Genomic DNA, 14,472 nt, shown 5'->3' on the forward strand with positions numbered 1-14,472 from the left:
GTGTCTCAGTCACAAGACCATCCTTCACCTCTCACTCTTACCCCAAGGGAAGAGCATGTCATTCCTATTTGCTTGCCTAGCAGCAGTCCTAGCTACAGGCAATAGGGTCCTTCTAAGCAAGCAGGGTACCAGCAAGGGGGGAGACTGAAGCAATAGAGACACATGAGCGCTTGCCTCACTGCTGGAGGCATGTAACACAGATGGTGTGCATTAGAAAGGCTGCCTGATTCCTATAGCACCCTCAGATTTCATGCCCCATGAAGCTGATGGAGACAAGGAGAACTTGCAGCTCGATCCCCCTCAGATTAGGTTTCTGAACATTTCCTTTGTGGCATGTGGAGAGAATCTGAAGGAGAGCTCAACAGCAAAGATATTTTCCTGGCAAGGGAAGAGCTTTGCAGCTCTCAAGTGGTCCCAGAATAAACTTCATGACTTGGGAATGAACACTATGTGCTGACAACATCATCAGTTCACAGCTTTAAAGGCAACCTTCGGGACAGTTTTTCTTGGTGCCCACTGCAGGGTTGTGATCCAGACAGATTTTCTGGAAGGAAGGCAAAGGGTTAAGTGGAACAGCTCCATGGGATGCTTCTGTGGGCATGCATGCTCATCTCCATAGACATCAAGGGATGGGGGCACTCACCCATGAGAAGCAGATGTGAGCTGGAGCTTTCTGGTGGGCCCTGTCCTGCTGGTTCTCCTCACAAACCTGAAATCTCACTGCAGGGGGAATGGAGGGGAAAGGGAGTTATTGGGACACAATCTGGGAGAGGAATTGCAACAAACACAGAGACATGGTTTAGGCTGACATAGCATAGCCAGACAGATTAGGAAAGGCCCTACAAATACTGAAAACAATTACATAATGCAAAAGCAGTAACTCATAATAAGTGATTTCTTGCAGAAGATGGACAGGGATCTAAATGGGAAGAGGGTGCTGGTCAGACAGATGGTTTGGGATGCCGGCTGGCTAAGAAACAGTTAGGAGGATTGAAAAGGGTTATCTAATGAAAGTAGATGCAGGGGAAAAATTCTGGCTCTGTTGAAATCCAAGACAGAAAAAGACTTCAGGGGAGTCTGGATTTGGCTGGGGAGATTTGCTGTGCTTGTAAGCCTGATGGCATTGTTTTTGCTCATAGTCACGGCACGGTGCATGTGTGGTACTGCCATGTACTTGAATGCCATCTAGGCCAGTTTATGAGGAAAACTGCTGGTCAGAAAGTACAAACTTCTAGTTATATCATACAACCTATCTTCAAAACCTTTGAAACCTTGGGGGAGTTCTTGGCTTTGGGCAGCAAAGCTGAACATGCAAACTTTCCCTATCCCTCTGTGTGGTCCTGTGAAAGGTTTATTATTATCTTGAAACAAAATTGTTTTTCTGCATGAAACTTGGTCCATTCAAGACCAAGTTTCATGATCTACACTTCTACTGCAGAGATGTTCCTGAGCTCAGGACATTTTCTGACAGTGGGAGAGCAGAAGCAGCCACAGAGCAAGACAGTCTTTCTTCAACAAGGAGTCCCACACAGCTTCTGGCCTTGTCAAGTTGGAGCTCCAAGTTCGTGACCATTTTTCCTTCTTACAGAGGGAAGAGGAGAAAAGATATTATTACTGTCTTACTCACATCTGCCCCCAGTTTTAGGAACAAATCAGTAATTGCAATCAAAACTACAAGCAAAAAGCTGGTGACAGCTGGGTAGGTTTTGTAATCGACATAGCAAAATCTCTGTGGGGTCTCCTCACTGAGATTCTCTTTCACCCTTGCAGGTTCTCCCACCTGGTGGGGAGCAGTGCAGGAGAGCACAACAGAGGAGCCAAGCATGACTACGGACAAACGTGTACAGATGTTGTGGCTGCCTTGAGCTGACACAACCTTTGCTGGAGTTCAGTTCACCACTTTCCCTTGCTGTTTCTTATGCTGTATCCCCATACTACAAGGTGATGCATTGCCGCATCACCACATACTCATTAAAGCCTGTGATGACAGTCCCACAGCCAGTGAATTCCCACAGATACTTTAATCACAGGCCAAAGAAAGGGTAGCAGGAAACCAGCAACCGGAAATGATTGATGGAGAAGGGGATGTGACAATTAGGCAGCCTGGTGACGGAGGCCAAGCCGGAATACACTTACAGGGAGGAGAGGATCACATGACAGGAACATTGCTTTTGACCACTGAACCCCAGGGTTAGAATCTCTTACTGTTACCACGATGTCATGCCTCAGAGAAGAAGGGGTGAACCCACATCAATCATTGAGCTACTGTGGAAGAAGAATCTCCCTGAACAGAGCAAAAAGCCTTGCAAAGGAGCAGCTGATACACGAGCTGGGCTTCCCTTGAATTACCTTGCCAATAATGAAAGCGATAACTCTCCAGAGGGTAAGACTGAAGTGTGGTAGTGGAGATAGTGAGATAGGAGCCCTCACTATAGCACGTGAATTTCTTAGCTGGAGGAGAGGATGGAGAGATAAGGGAAAGAGTGGGACAGATCTTTGGTCCCAGCTTTGTCACAGAGCCTGTGGTGCAAAGCAGGCAGAAGGCTGTCCAAAAGGATTGCACTGAGGCAGTGTAGCAGTGTTTCTTAGCAATTCAGTCTTTAAAAAAAAAAAACAAACCAGATGCAGCTCACTGCTTTTCCTCTATAATCAACTAAAAAAGACAAAAAATTTGTATGTGCCTTTATTTTTTCCCCATGTTTATATAAATAAATAGCATTTTCTTTCTCCCTCTCCTTTTTCTTGTTGCTTGCAAGCAGGAATGTAGGTGTGTTTTCTTCTGGTGTGTATTTTCACTGTATTTTGTAGAAAATCTTTAATGTCTTACCAAGCACCTCTCATCTTTGAGAGCAAGTTCATAAGCACTGACGTGAAACACCCAGCTCTATGTTTCTTGCTATTTAGAAGCAGGTAGGGGAGAGCACATCTAAATCTCTGGCCACTATAGCAGTGTCCAAGGGACATATATCTGTGGCACAGGTAGCACAAACCCTAAATTCCTTCTAATAACATTATCCTTGGATCCATTTTAATCTTTTTGCAGGTCGAGAGTTAGCTGGGTAAAATGTTAGCTCATGGCACCTTGTCCTCACACTTTTCTGAGACAAATACTTGATTCGTCTGAAGAATTGGTTCATTAAGATTAATAATTTATCAAAATACTTAAGGGCACTGACCACATTTATACGTAACTAAGTCATCTTCCTTATATGCAATTGCTGCAAGTGCATCAAGTTACATCCATATAAATGGGACAGTAACACAAAGACTGTGGAAGGCAAGAATCTGTAACTGGCTGTACAGTCAGGTATCATTTTCACCATGTCACTGTTGGTTTTGAGACTCCCTACTTGGAAAGACACATGTATTATGAGAAAGGTCTCCATTCTCATCACAACTGAAACACATAAAAGCTCTGATACTTCAGAGAAAAAACACCAGGCTTCCACAAGCCCTCTCACCCAAAGGGCTGCAGCAGCATTGACAGACCCCTTCCACACTGCACATAAATTTTGATTCTGAAGACTGCTTTCTTCTCTGACAACTGTTTTTCTCTTCCATGCACTGTGCTGATGGGAGCTGCATGCGGCTCACGTGACAGCAGCAGAGGTTTGTGTCTTGCTCTGTGGCACCACTGTCTCCCAGATGGTCTTCAGTGGATCACAGATTACACTCACCAGCTGTGCCTGGCATGGGAGGGGTGGCAAAGAGGAGACAGCAAATGCAGTGTTGCAGAAAATACACAGAGCAAAAGCTGCCTGCTGAGGGGACCACAAGGTGGGAATTAATTTTGTGAGCTTTGCCCATGATGAGCAAGATCTTGCAAGTCTGTCATATCAGCTTCTATCCACTGTATAAACCAAAAAATCCATCCAGGGCTCTCCCAAAACTCTCTTCCCATTTGTACATGTATGTTGCCTCAGCTGGAGTCATAATAACTAATTTCTTCTGTGTTCATCCTAACACCGCTGTGCTGTTGCTGTGGTGATCTACAACTGTGACAGCCATGAGAGTGATGGATGAAGCACATGGAAAAACCATGGGAAATCAGAGGGTAGAGGATAGGAGCAGGGCACATGAGCCATGTGCTTCAGCTGGTAAGGAGAAGAAGGGAGTGAAGAGCACATGAATGAGCTTGACTGAAGCAGACTAAAAAGGAAGGAGGAAATGAAACACAGAAGAAAGGTAGCAGAGACACTGGCTTTATGGTGAGGCAGGAAGTAGGGATTTGTTAGACAATTCATTATACTACAGACTTCCCAAACAACTCTAGCCAAGTCATCCCACCAGTCTGAACATCAGTTTCTCTCCTGTAAAGTTTCTGTCACAAAATGTCTTGGGCCAGGGGGAGTATAGAACAGAAGGGCAACCACCTTCTATGTGATAAAAAACAGGCTGAACAACATCCAGAAAAAAGAAAAGCTATTATCTGAACAGTCTCAACAAAGTCACAGTTCAAGGAGGAAAGCAAACAGAAACAGACTGTGAGGGAGTTGAATCTATTTCTGCTTGTCTCCATGATGGATCTGTACAAAATATATGCAGTTACTATACTTTTAGGAAGTTCTTTTAGCTCCTTTGTTGGCATCAGCATTGCAGGGCTTATCCCCAGCTGGCAAACGTGGTGTTATCTCATGTCCCTCAGCATCAGGGAAGGACACGGGCTTTCTGCTGAAACAGTGTTTTCCTTTCCCTGCTGTCATTCTCCTCCCACCAGGTGTTTTCTGTGAATCATTGTTTTGCACCGAGTTCTACTGGTGTGGCTGAAAGCATAGATTTTAATCTAGGTAAAGTGGAGAAGACCTCTTGGATATGGATGTTGCCAAAGTGATTTGTGATTAGGTAAATATAGCCCGGGAAGCCTCTCAGTCACTGAGTGCTATCACAGGAAGTCACAGAACAAAATGTCTTTCATTTGAGTGAAATATTTTTAAAGAATCTGGCCTCTTTCCTTGCCTCTCCCATTAGAGACTGTTTCCAAACCTGATTGCTCTGATGATTGGAAGCTTTCTTTTAATTTCTCGGGTAAATTCCTTTATGGTCAGTTTAGACCCAGTTGTTCTTGGGACGTCCTTCAGCTGCAATAATCTTCTGATTTTTAGACTCCAGTAGATTTATAGAGAGGAAATCTAGCCACTCTAATCCTTCACTTTCCTGGCTGCTAAAGCCAGTCTCTCTTAGTCTCTCTACATAGGCTAGGAGTCTCCCTGGCCCTGGTATCATGCGCTCACTCTTTTCTTCACCTGTTCCCATTGAAATTTGTATTTCTAGGAAGTGAGCAGCAAGAATTGCACTCCATTTTTCAGATGAGATCTCTCCTGAGTCCTGCATACCACTAATTACTGTTCCTTCTCTTTCTGGATACGTTGTAGGGTATTATTTGTCTTTACACACTTGCAACATCTTGGGCTCACAATCACTGTGCAATGAGAGTGTAGTGTATTATTAAGTGCAAGTTTTTGTTATTCTCTGGCATTTCCAGCTGTTGAGCTGCATCAGTGAAGCTGATATCTTCCTGTATATTAAAGCTCAGGCACTAGGAAAGCCAGCTACTGAATTCCACTCTTCCAAACAGACACCTTCCCTTTCTGTACAACCTGCCTTTGTCTCCCCATCAGCCGGCTCTTTATCTACCTTCTAACTTCTTCGGAACTTCTATTTTAGCTATTAGTTTCACTTATGGCACTATGTCAAGTACTTTACTGTAGTCTGGACCGATAAGATCTCTATCATTTCCTCAATCCAAAATAGTTGTTTTATCAAAGAGAAATACTGAGTTGTTTTGGCATGCTCTGCCTTTGACTAACTAATATGGCATTGTTCCTCACTGTTCATTTGCCTCCGTGGTTTTTTTAATTATTCCCTCCTACAGATTGGCTCCAAAGCTGTAGGCACTGTGGCGGTCAGAAGAATGGGTCTGCATTTCCCTAGATTACACCCTTTTCCTTTTCTTAGAGATAACAGAAGCACTGCATCTGTTATTCTGCAGTCAGACAGTGCCACCACCAACTTGACAGATTAATTAAAAATCCGCCCTGTAAGATTTGCCATTTCATATGCCAGCTATCTCAATATTCTGAGATATTCTGGTCCCTGTGACTGGAGCTGATCAAGATGCTTACGTTCCTGTTTCATCTCAAATGCAGTCATTTCCTTTTCTGTATACACAGTGTTTGCCCCATATTCTCCTTTGTCAGAATTACTGAAAATTGGAGTGTTACTCATTTAATTCATGTTGTCCTTGGGTCACACCTATGATCCCCTCATCACTTTCCCCAAGCATGCACAGGTCCTTTCCACATCACGTCACAAAGGAATCATTTGTCGTTTCTTTTACTTGCCTTCGCAAGATGTATCTCAGGTTGGCCTTTAATCATTCTTAATTAACTTTTACTGTTCTAGGCCTCTTGCCCCCCAACACACAGCAACTCTTGCACTGACCTGCTGCTTACTTCTGGTGCCCCCCAACACACAGCAACTCTTGCAGTGACCTGCTGCTTACTTCTGGTGCAACCTGTGCTTTCTGAGCTAAACAACCACTGACAGAATCAGTTTGGAACCAATATAAAAGAGATGTCACAGGGACTATCCTGGGTTTAATATCAGTCATGATCTAAACTATTAAAAATCAAATGTGTTCAACAAGTGGTGAAGATACACTCTAAGTCCTTCACCGAGATTTAAATGAAAGCATTTCTGCCCATGACCCCATTTCTCTAGGTCAGGGAGAAAGAAGCATTTTTCTCTCCTTGCCTGTTCCACACATTCACTTATTTTGTAGATTGTCTCTTTTGTATTTTTAGAAGTGGATGTTGCTAAGGCAACCAAACTAGCTGAACATTTTGTTTCCCTAAGAACAATACATGTTCAAATATTCAGGCAATTTTCCATTGTTCGGTAGAAATGGTGAGATCAGTCAGATTATCCAGACCAGATGAGGGAAGTTTACGTTGGCCTTCTCTTACATGTAAAAGCCTTCAGTGTGCTGACAGCCATCCAGCAGCTCTGTCCAAAGAGGAGCAATGCACAGCAGACACACAGACTACCCCCATAAACGGGGAAATGTTTTAGTTTATTTCCTTCTGTTACACTCCCCACAATAAATTAAAGCATATATGTATTTCCAGGTAGAGGAGTTACACTGAGCCCTGTGTTGAGGCTGGCACACGGCCTGTTCCTGCTCTGAAAGCACAGCATCAGATAATGATAGTATCCTACAGGTCAGAAGGGACAAAGAAAAGATCTATCTACTTTATCACGTCCTTCCACCTTGCTGAATCCATGACTTTCAGGTATATTTCAAGCATCTGGAAAAGATTTAGAATATTCCTACTCTACAGTATTCCAGCTGCTTGCTGAAATGCCCAAAACTGAGCTGGTGATGGGATCCTGCGAGTGACTCTCACCTACCTGTACAAAGCTCAGCAGCCTGGCTTTCTGGCTGACTTTGCGCCAGAGTAGATTCTGAAGGGGTGGGCACAGCCCATCCCACTGGCTGATCTGTGATGGCAGGAGCTCCCACATTGTAAGTGGTGTCGAGCAAAGTGCAGCTCTCATGCTCTGCAAGAGAGCCAGAACCACACACTGAGACTGTTTCTGACTTGAATATTTTCTAGGCTGATCACTAAGTGTGCTTAGTTTCACTTTCCCCTCTGGCATTGTGAGATGGCTAAAACTATAAAAACCTAAAGAAAATATGATTCTGGCTTAAAAATGTTTTTCAAAGACGTGCTAAATACTATTATAATGCTGAAAACACCAGGAGGGGAAGGGGCAAGAGAAGAAATAAAACAGATTAAAAGTGTGAGAAGAGGACAGCATGTGCGACTGCAAAAGGCATAAAGGTACAAAACCCATGGTACAGTCAAGAAAGGCCATGATCCAGTCAAGAAAGTCAAGAAAGAGCAGCCAAGAAAGAGCAGCCTGATGCTGAAGGATGGAAGGCGCAGAGGAGAGTCACAGTGGGAAGCTAAGTGAGGAATACAGGACTGAAGCTGTCAGTGACAGCAGAGACGCTGCACAGTGGAGCAGGCACTCCTCCACTGAGTGACACACAGCACACGCCTGACTGACGAGTGTTACTACGAGATGGAGCTACTGATCCTTTCCAATACCTAGCTCTGGAAATGTGCTACTCCTTCTCCCTTCTAAATATCTTTTCAGAAGACAGGACCAATAGACGATTAACACCAGATTGCAAACCATCCATCTGAAAAGAGAACTTTAGAAACCACTTGTTCTTCATATTTTGTATATTTGCATGTATTTGTGCTATTCTCTTTCTCTTTTTAAAAGCAAAGCACATCACCTAGAGCATTCAGATGCTTTGGCCTAACAACTAATCAGTGGAAAGAGGGTTATAATGTTCCAAGCACAATGGGAAAGTTGTCTGGTTTATCTAGGCCAGATCCAAGCATACCAAACAGTATGAGAAGTGTCCTAAGATTGCCAGAGGTGCTGGGTTGAAATGGCAGTGTTTAGTTTTCGGGAAACCAGCTGGTTCCTAGGATGATGGACAGCTGGGGAAAGTCCGAATAGCTAGAGAAGGCTATGAATCCTGGGTTGGCTTGGAATCCATGGGAACCATAAAAGAGCCATACAAGTCATAGAACACCTAGCCCCAAGACAAGCAGGTCTGTTTGGCTGTTTTCCAACCCCACCATTTTTCCTGAAAGACAAGAATAACAACACAAGAAAGACAAGAAGACAAGATTAGATGTGGCCCAGGATGGATACACATCACATCACAGGAAAATAAACTGCTGCAAAAAGCATTGTTTGGGAAGATTTCCATCAAGTCTCTCCTTTACAGCCCTCACTCTCCCTGCAGACTGGACCGCCTACCTGACTATCTCCTCAAGCCCAGGGTCTGGCCAAGCTGGAGGACCAGGAGGAAGGTCAAAGTCCAAAACAGGGCTCATGGGTAAGCAAGCTCTTTAGTCAGAGACAAGGGTCTAGCAGATGTTTAGAACATGGCAAATAAAAAGACGGAACTTTTGGCAGAATGGCAGAAGAGAGTTTTTCGGAGATTCAGGAAAGGGGCAAATTGGTGCACCCCAGGCTCACAGTGAGAGAGGCTGGTGAGAGTCGTGATCCTTCACACTGCAATACATCTGACTGCAAAAAAAGGTGATAGTTTCAACTTTTGCCCATGGTCTACTGAAACTTTGGTGCAACCAGCGTGTGGAGCATCTGAGCTTAACATTCCCCTGGGGCAGCCAATTGTAGGGAGTGAAGGAGGGGGAAAAGGAAGTGCAAATTACAGTCTGGAGTGTGCTGGGAAAGGGTACCAAAGGTACAAGAAGCAGAGGGGAAATACAAGGTGTGCTTGCTCTCAGTGCAGCCTATTCTTGGAGCATCAGTAAACAAATCCTTTGTTTCATCCCTACTGATTCGTTAAATGTCAGTGTCTTTGCCCCCACCAGGTGTTACCTATAAATAATTCTGTCACCCAACTACATTATGTGCCCAAAAAGGGAAGACTGAGCTGAACAGGATCAAAACGCAGAAGAGATTATTTTAATTTAAGAAAGAGCACCTACTGTGTAAATAATCAACTACTTGCTCACCACAGACACCCTCAGGAGAAAGGAAGCAGAAGGTCCCCCAGCAGTACTGTTGGCTCAGAGTCAAGACAGTGGTGCACCCAGAGTGCCAGATGTGCCAGACATCTGCAGTGAGTCTCTCTGGGGCACAAGCAGAAGCCCAGGGATGTTGCTGCACAGTTTATTGTACGTTTCACAGAACCTGGCCTAAGCTGGGTTTAGTTTCAAGAGCCGGCACTGCCAGTGATATTACTCATATCACTTTGAGAAAATCACTTGCCCTCCATCTGTCTCAGTTTCTTCACCTGTGAAACAGAACCTGATAGTGGCTTTGTAATGCATGACTGCTTTTCTGGCTCTGGCTTATCCACCTGCTCTACAGCTGCTGGCACTGCAGTCTGCAGGTGGGTCTGCTTTCTGGAGCCTTAAGGGAGGCAGCTTTTGCTGTAAGAGACCGTGGCTGTATGAATATATGAGCAGAGCAGTCAGTGCTACTGTTATTATTACAGACAGCAGTAGTGGCTGATACAGCTTCTCTGAAAATGTGATTATGGCCCAGAGAAGGCAGCTGGTGCAGACATGGAACACATGCACGCCTATCACTTTCAAATCCTATTTGTATTCATGAATGTGAACTCACTGCAAGGTGATTTACTCCTACCTTTCAGTTAGCCAGGTAAAATACCCTCTCTGAATATCACACAAAATATCTGAATAGTTCCTTTGTGACCATTCCCCAGTGTAGCCACCCTCTGAGGAGGTTCTGTGGCCTCTGCATGCACTGCAAATGCTCTATCTAACCTGGGAGAACCACCTCTGTCACACAGAGCAGAAAGGAGACTTTGCATAAAGGAGCAACCAGAAACTCCACTCAGGACAGATACTGTTCTGCACAGAGCAGTGAGCCTCCCAAATGATTTTTATTAGCAGTTTTCTGAGGACAGCAGCTCCATATTCAGTTGATACAAGAAACACAGCTGTGGGCTTAGGGAGTGGTATGGATGAGATTACTTCTTTTTCTTTTTTTACATACCTGCTCTCCCAGCTACTGTTCTTATTAAGCATTTAGGGAATAGGAGGAAGGGGACCAGGAGAAGAGGGGATGAAACAGCAAAGCTGGAGGCAGATGCTAATGTTAGTTTTGTGAAGTAGCTAATCAGATTTTCTTTCTACAGACTAACTTGCAAAAGGAAGAAATTGAAAATAAAGCTGGGACCCTGTTGTTCTCACCACCAGAGAAAATGACATTTTAAAAAATGTTGCACACTCAAACATGAATTATAAGGTTTTCAAAAGTGAGCAAAAGGGAGATTTGGGTTTTACTCCAGATTTCACTAGTTCCTCACTACTTGGACATACTCCTGATTTCAGTGCCATGAGTAAGAGGTATTACATAACTATGCATAATGCCAGGGATGTGGGGGCACGAATCCTGTCGGGGCTCAGGTATTAGACTATGACTCTGAAAATATTGCCATGATTTCCATAGCGAATCCACTGAGTCACGGAAATGTTGGGGATTATTCACACTGTGGGAGGAGCCAAGGAAACACAGATCTGGAAGGAGAACTTTTGCATGAGCCAGCTTCTGCTTAAGGCAAGCAGAGAGCGCTTTCTGATCTATCTGCAAATAGCCTAAATGTCCTTTCAACTGACTGCACACCATGAACACATGATTTTACACACCCTGTCCCTCTATCTCCGGTACCCATGTACACGGATGCCTTTGGTAACACCCCATATTCAACCAGCCTGGCTCTCCTAGAGCTTTCTTATACTACACAAATGCAAAGAATTGGCAGCATATTTATCCTTACATTGGCCAGCCAGACTGGAACTTCTTGACAGCAGGCCCAGGGCTGAGGACACAGAGATGAGAGAGGAGGATCTCCATGAGTGAGGGGATCTCCACACAGGCTTGAACAAGCAACTGTTTGCTTCGATTTCAGAGTGATAATAATCCTCCAAATGGCATCTTAGGGCTCAGCTGCTGTAACACTGTTTTTGGAATCAAATTACTAGAAAGGTCAAAATCATTAACACGTGCTTTAGGAAGAGGAAAAATACCAGGCAAAACCTGTAAGCTTCCACTGCTGAAATACATCCCCTGGACTAGCAGATGCTAGTATTTTCTTCCTTTCACTGCAGGCAGAAGGGTGTCCTCTCACCAAGGGAACAGAGAAGGAGGTCATCCTGCTTGGAGTTCTTTCAAAAATGTGCAAGGAGGCGGAGACTCTTGTGACTTTTTCATAATTTAAAAGGCACAAAACAGTGTTAGAGGGAGTGAATGAATAGATCATGCTCCTCTTACCTGACATGCCCCTAACCTGCGCACTCCCTGTAGGGCCTCTTTGGCACTGTTGGGCACGGTTATCCCAGAGTTAAAAATGTATGTACTTATTATTGCTCCTCCATCCAGCAGGAGAAAATGACTGTGGAGTTGGTGCTCCAGCTAAAGGACAATACCTAAGAAGAGAATTTTTCTCATGCCTCCATTACATGTGTTGGGTCATAAGCATAATAATGATTACACTGCAGTTGCTCTTCAACAAGAAGTGTTAAAAAAATAAGAGGAAAAAAAAGCAGACAAAGGCTTCCACAATGTTTGAGCTACAGCTTTGTCTTCCTTCTTCACCAGACACCTCTGTGAGGCCATCTGAAGACACCTGATGCCGCAGCATTGCATTAATCATCAAGGTAGCTGGCAGATCAGGGCAATGTATTTCCCTTTTGAAAGCATTCAAAGGAAAGTTAAAACATCTGTTGAGAAACACTGTAGAGTTGCTAATGGAGGCTTATTTCAGATGCATCATGAATACTTTGCCTCTTTGAGCTGGGCCTCACTAATTAAAAGCCAATCTTACATTCTCCAAAATATGGTTAAGATGACAGTGAACACAAGGAGGAGACTGTGCTCAGTCTGTGTTCTCTGCCCTAAATTTTAAGGTTCATCAAGACAGTATACATACAGGCCTCTCTCCCCCTGCTGCGTTCAACCATCTCTTCCCATGAAAGTAAGCTGCCTCTACATTCCATACCCGGGTGGTGTTTTCATATTGTCCTGCATACCCCAGATGGATAATAGGATTCACCTTGATATGACAGCACCAGTGTCTCTAAAGTAATCTGGCCCATGAAAAATCGTCTTTCTAATCCTTGAGAATGTCATGTGTATTAGCTGCAGCCTTTCTGGTATGAATTCTCCGGAGGGGATTCAATTTCCCACAAGTCCTAGCAAGACAGACCATCCTAGGCTAGGAATTCATACCCTTCACAGCGTTTAATCTCCAGAGACAAGCAACCACTGCTTTCCCCATAGCATCCACCTTTAAACCTATGTATAATTTTTCCTTCCTAGAGCAGGGAGGTTCTACCTGGGAATTTGGAGGTCAAATGCTTTAAACTGTCTTGCCCTATATCTCCCTTTCATATTTGAACATGTTTATGTACAACACTGCTTGTTCACATGCAGTCTTCACCTGCATCATTAAGTTCAGCTTTTCCACAGCATTTTTCCTCATCCATTTCCCCTTGACCCAGAAAATCCTGTCACCTGAGTTTAACGAGCCATTGAACTTGGCTTAGGTTCAGGTTGTTAGCCACTGTATTCAAAACTGTTAGTCTTCCTGTGCTTTCCCATAACTTCCCTTGGGCTGCATATTCTTGGCCAGCTACCTACTCACGAATTCTACATCAGAAATGACCCCTCACCAAGACAGTACACAGTAAGACAACTTAAATCCACCTTGGTGCAGTCTGATGGACAGACAACATTTGCAGTATTTCTATGCAGATAAGGAGACCGGGTTCCAGTTACCCAGAAGAGAATGGATCCCCGGGGTGCTGCAGGGCTGAGGACCGGGGAGGTGCTCACAGAAGCCCTCCAGCCTTGCCTGAGTGAGCACCGAAGGACACACTCCAGTGCAGCTGGGCACACATGTATTTGTGTGTCCTAGCTGAATCTGACCCAAGGTCATGAATAGCAAAAATGTACCTCTCATGCCTTTTACTCTTCTGAGAGTTCACCTTTGCTGTATGCTTTGCAGCCCCCTTGTTTCAGTTGCAACACGATTATTCTTATTGCAGACCACTGTGGCACAGTCTGACTTTTTATTTTAATTTCTTCTTCGCATTGCTGCGTTGGTTAAAACACTTCTACGGCAATCAAGTATTTTGGTTAACAGCTGAATAAATACTTGAAGGCATGAATAATTACCCTAATTTACTCCATTAATCCCGCACACAAAATTTAAAGACTCTTGCAAGCACCCCCACTGGAGAAAATATGTCAGAAACAAAATACTAGGGAAGAAGCTCCGTGCTCAGGAAAGACAATTCAGGAAGGTTGTATAGAGGTCACATTTACTTTGCTTTCAGTGTTTTGGAAAGCAAGAATCTTTTAAACTTTCAGAAGTGAGTACCTGCCTCAGGACAGTGCCTCCTTGACTCCACTTTCTCCAGTGGAGACCCTCACTCTTTAGACCTGAACAGTTGTTTAGACCAGAGCAAAATAGCTGCAGTCATGACCTTGCTCTCACCTTTCCCAATTACCACCAATTTCTTTGACAGTTACTACTTTTGGGGGCAGTGGGAGGATTGTGTCCACCTCACAATGAGGTCAGGACTTGTCTTTATGCAGGAATATAGCAGATGTAGTGAAAACACAAATCCTCTGATCCTCTTTTCTGTCTGGGGACTTTGGCATCCAGCATGTCCATGCAGAATTTCCTCAAGGAATGGAAAGGTCTCAGAAATGAAAGAACTGGCTTCAGGCCAACACTTGATCCTCCAGGCAAACTCCTGAAATGCCCTATATGTGAAATGAATTGCAGACCTCTGCCTCTGGGGGAATTGGAGTTAATAGCTTAATGTTCTCAAAGAAAAGGAAAAAAAAAAAAAAAAGCCATGCAGGCATTTTGAACCTCCT

General features: G+C 44.1%; 1 long non-coding RNA gene across 2 annotated transcripts in view; it reads right to left on the bottom strand.

The window, feature by feature from the left end:
* LOC121666361 overlaps positions 1-721 on the bottom strand; it is an 81,137-nt gene extending 80,416 nt beyond the window's left edge. For both annotated transcript variants that reach the window (XR_006016649.1, XR_006016650.1), the window contains exon 1: positions 644-721. This is a non-coding gene — a long non-coding RNA (uncharacterized LOC121666361). The remainder of the gene's footprint in view (positions 1-643) is intronic.
* Positions 722-14,472: the final 13,751 nt, after the last annotated feature.

Source organism: Corvus kubaryi, unplaced genomic scaffold, assembly GCF_017639235.1.
Source record: "Corvus kubaryi isolate FWS band 111438036 unplaced genomic scaffold, C.kubaryi_AGA036_p1.0 37341, whole genome shotgun sequence".
Classification (NCBI taxonomy): Eukaryota; Metazoa; Chordata; class Aves; order Passeriformes; family Corvidae; genus Corvus; species Corvus kubaryi.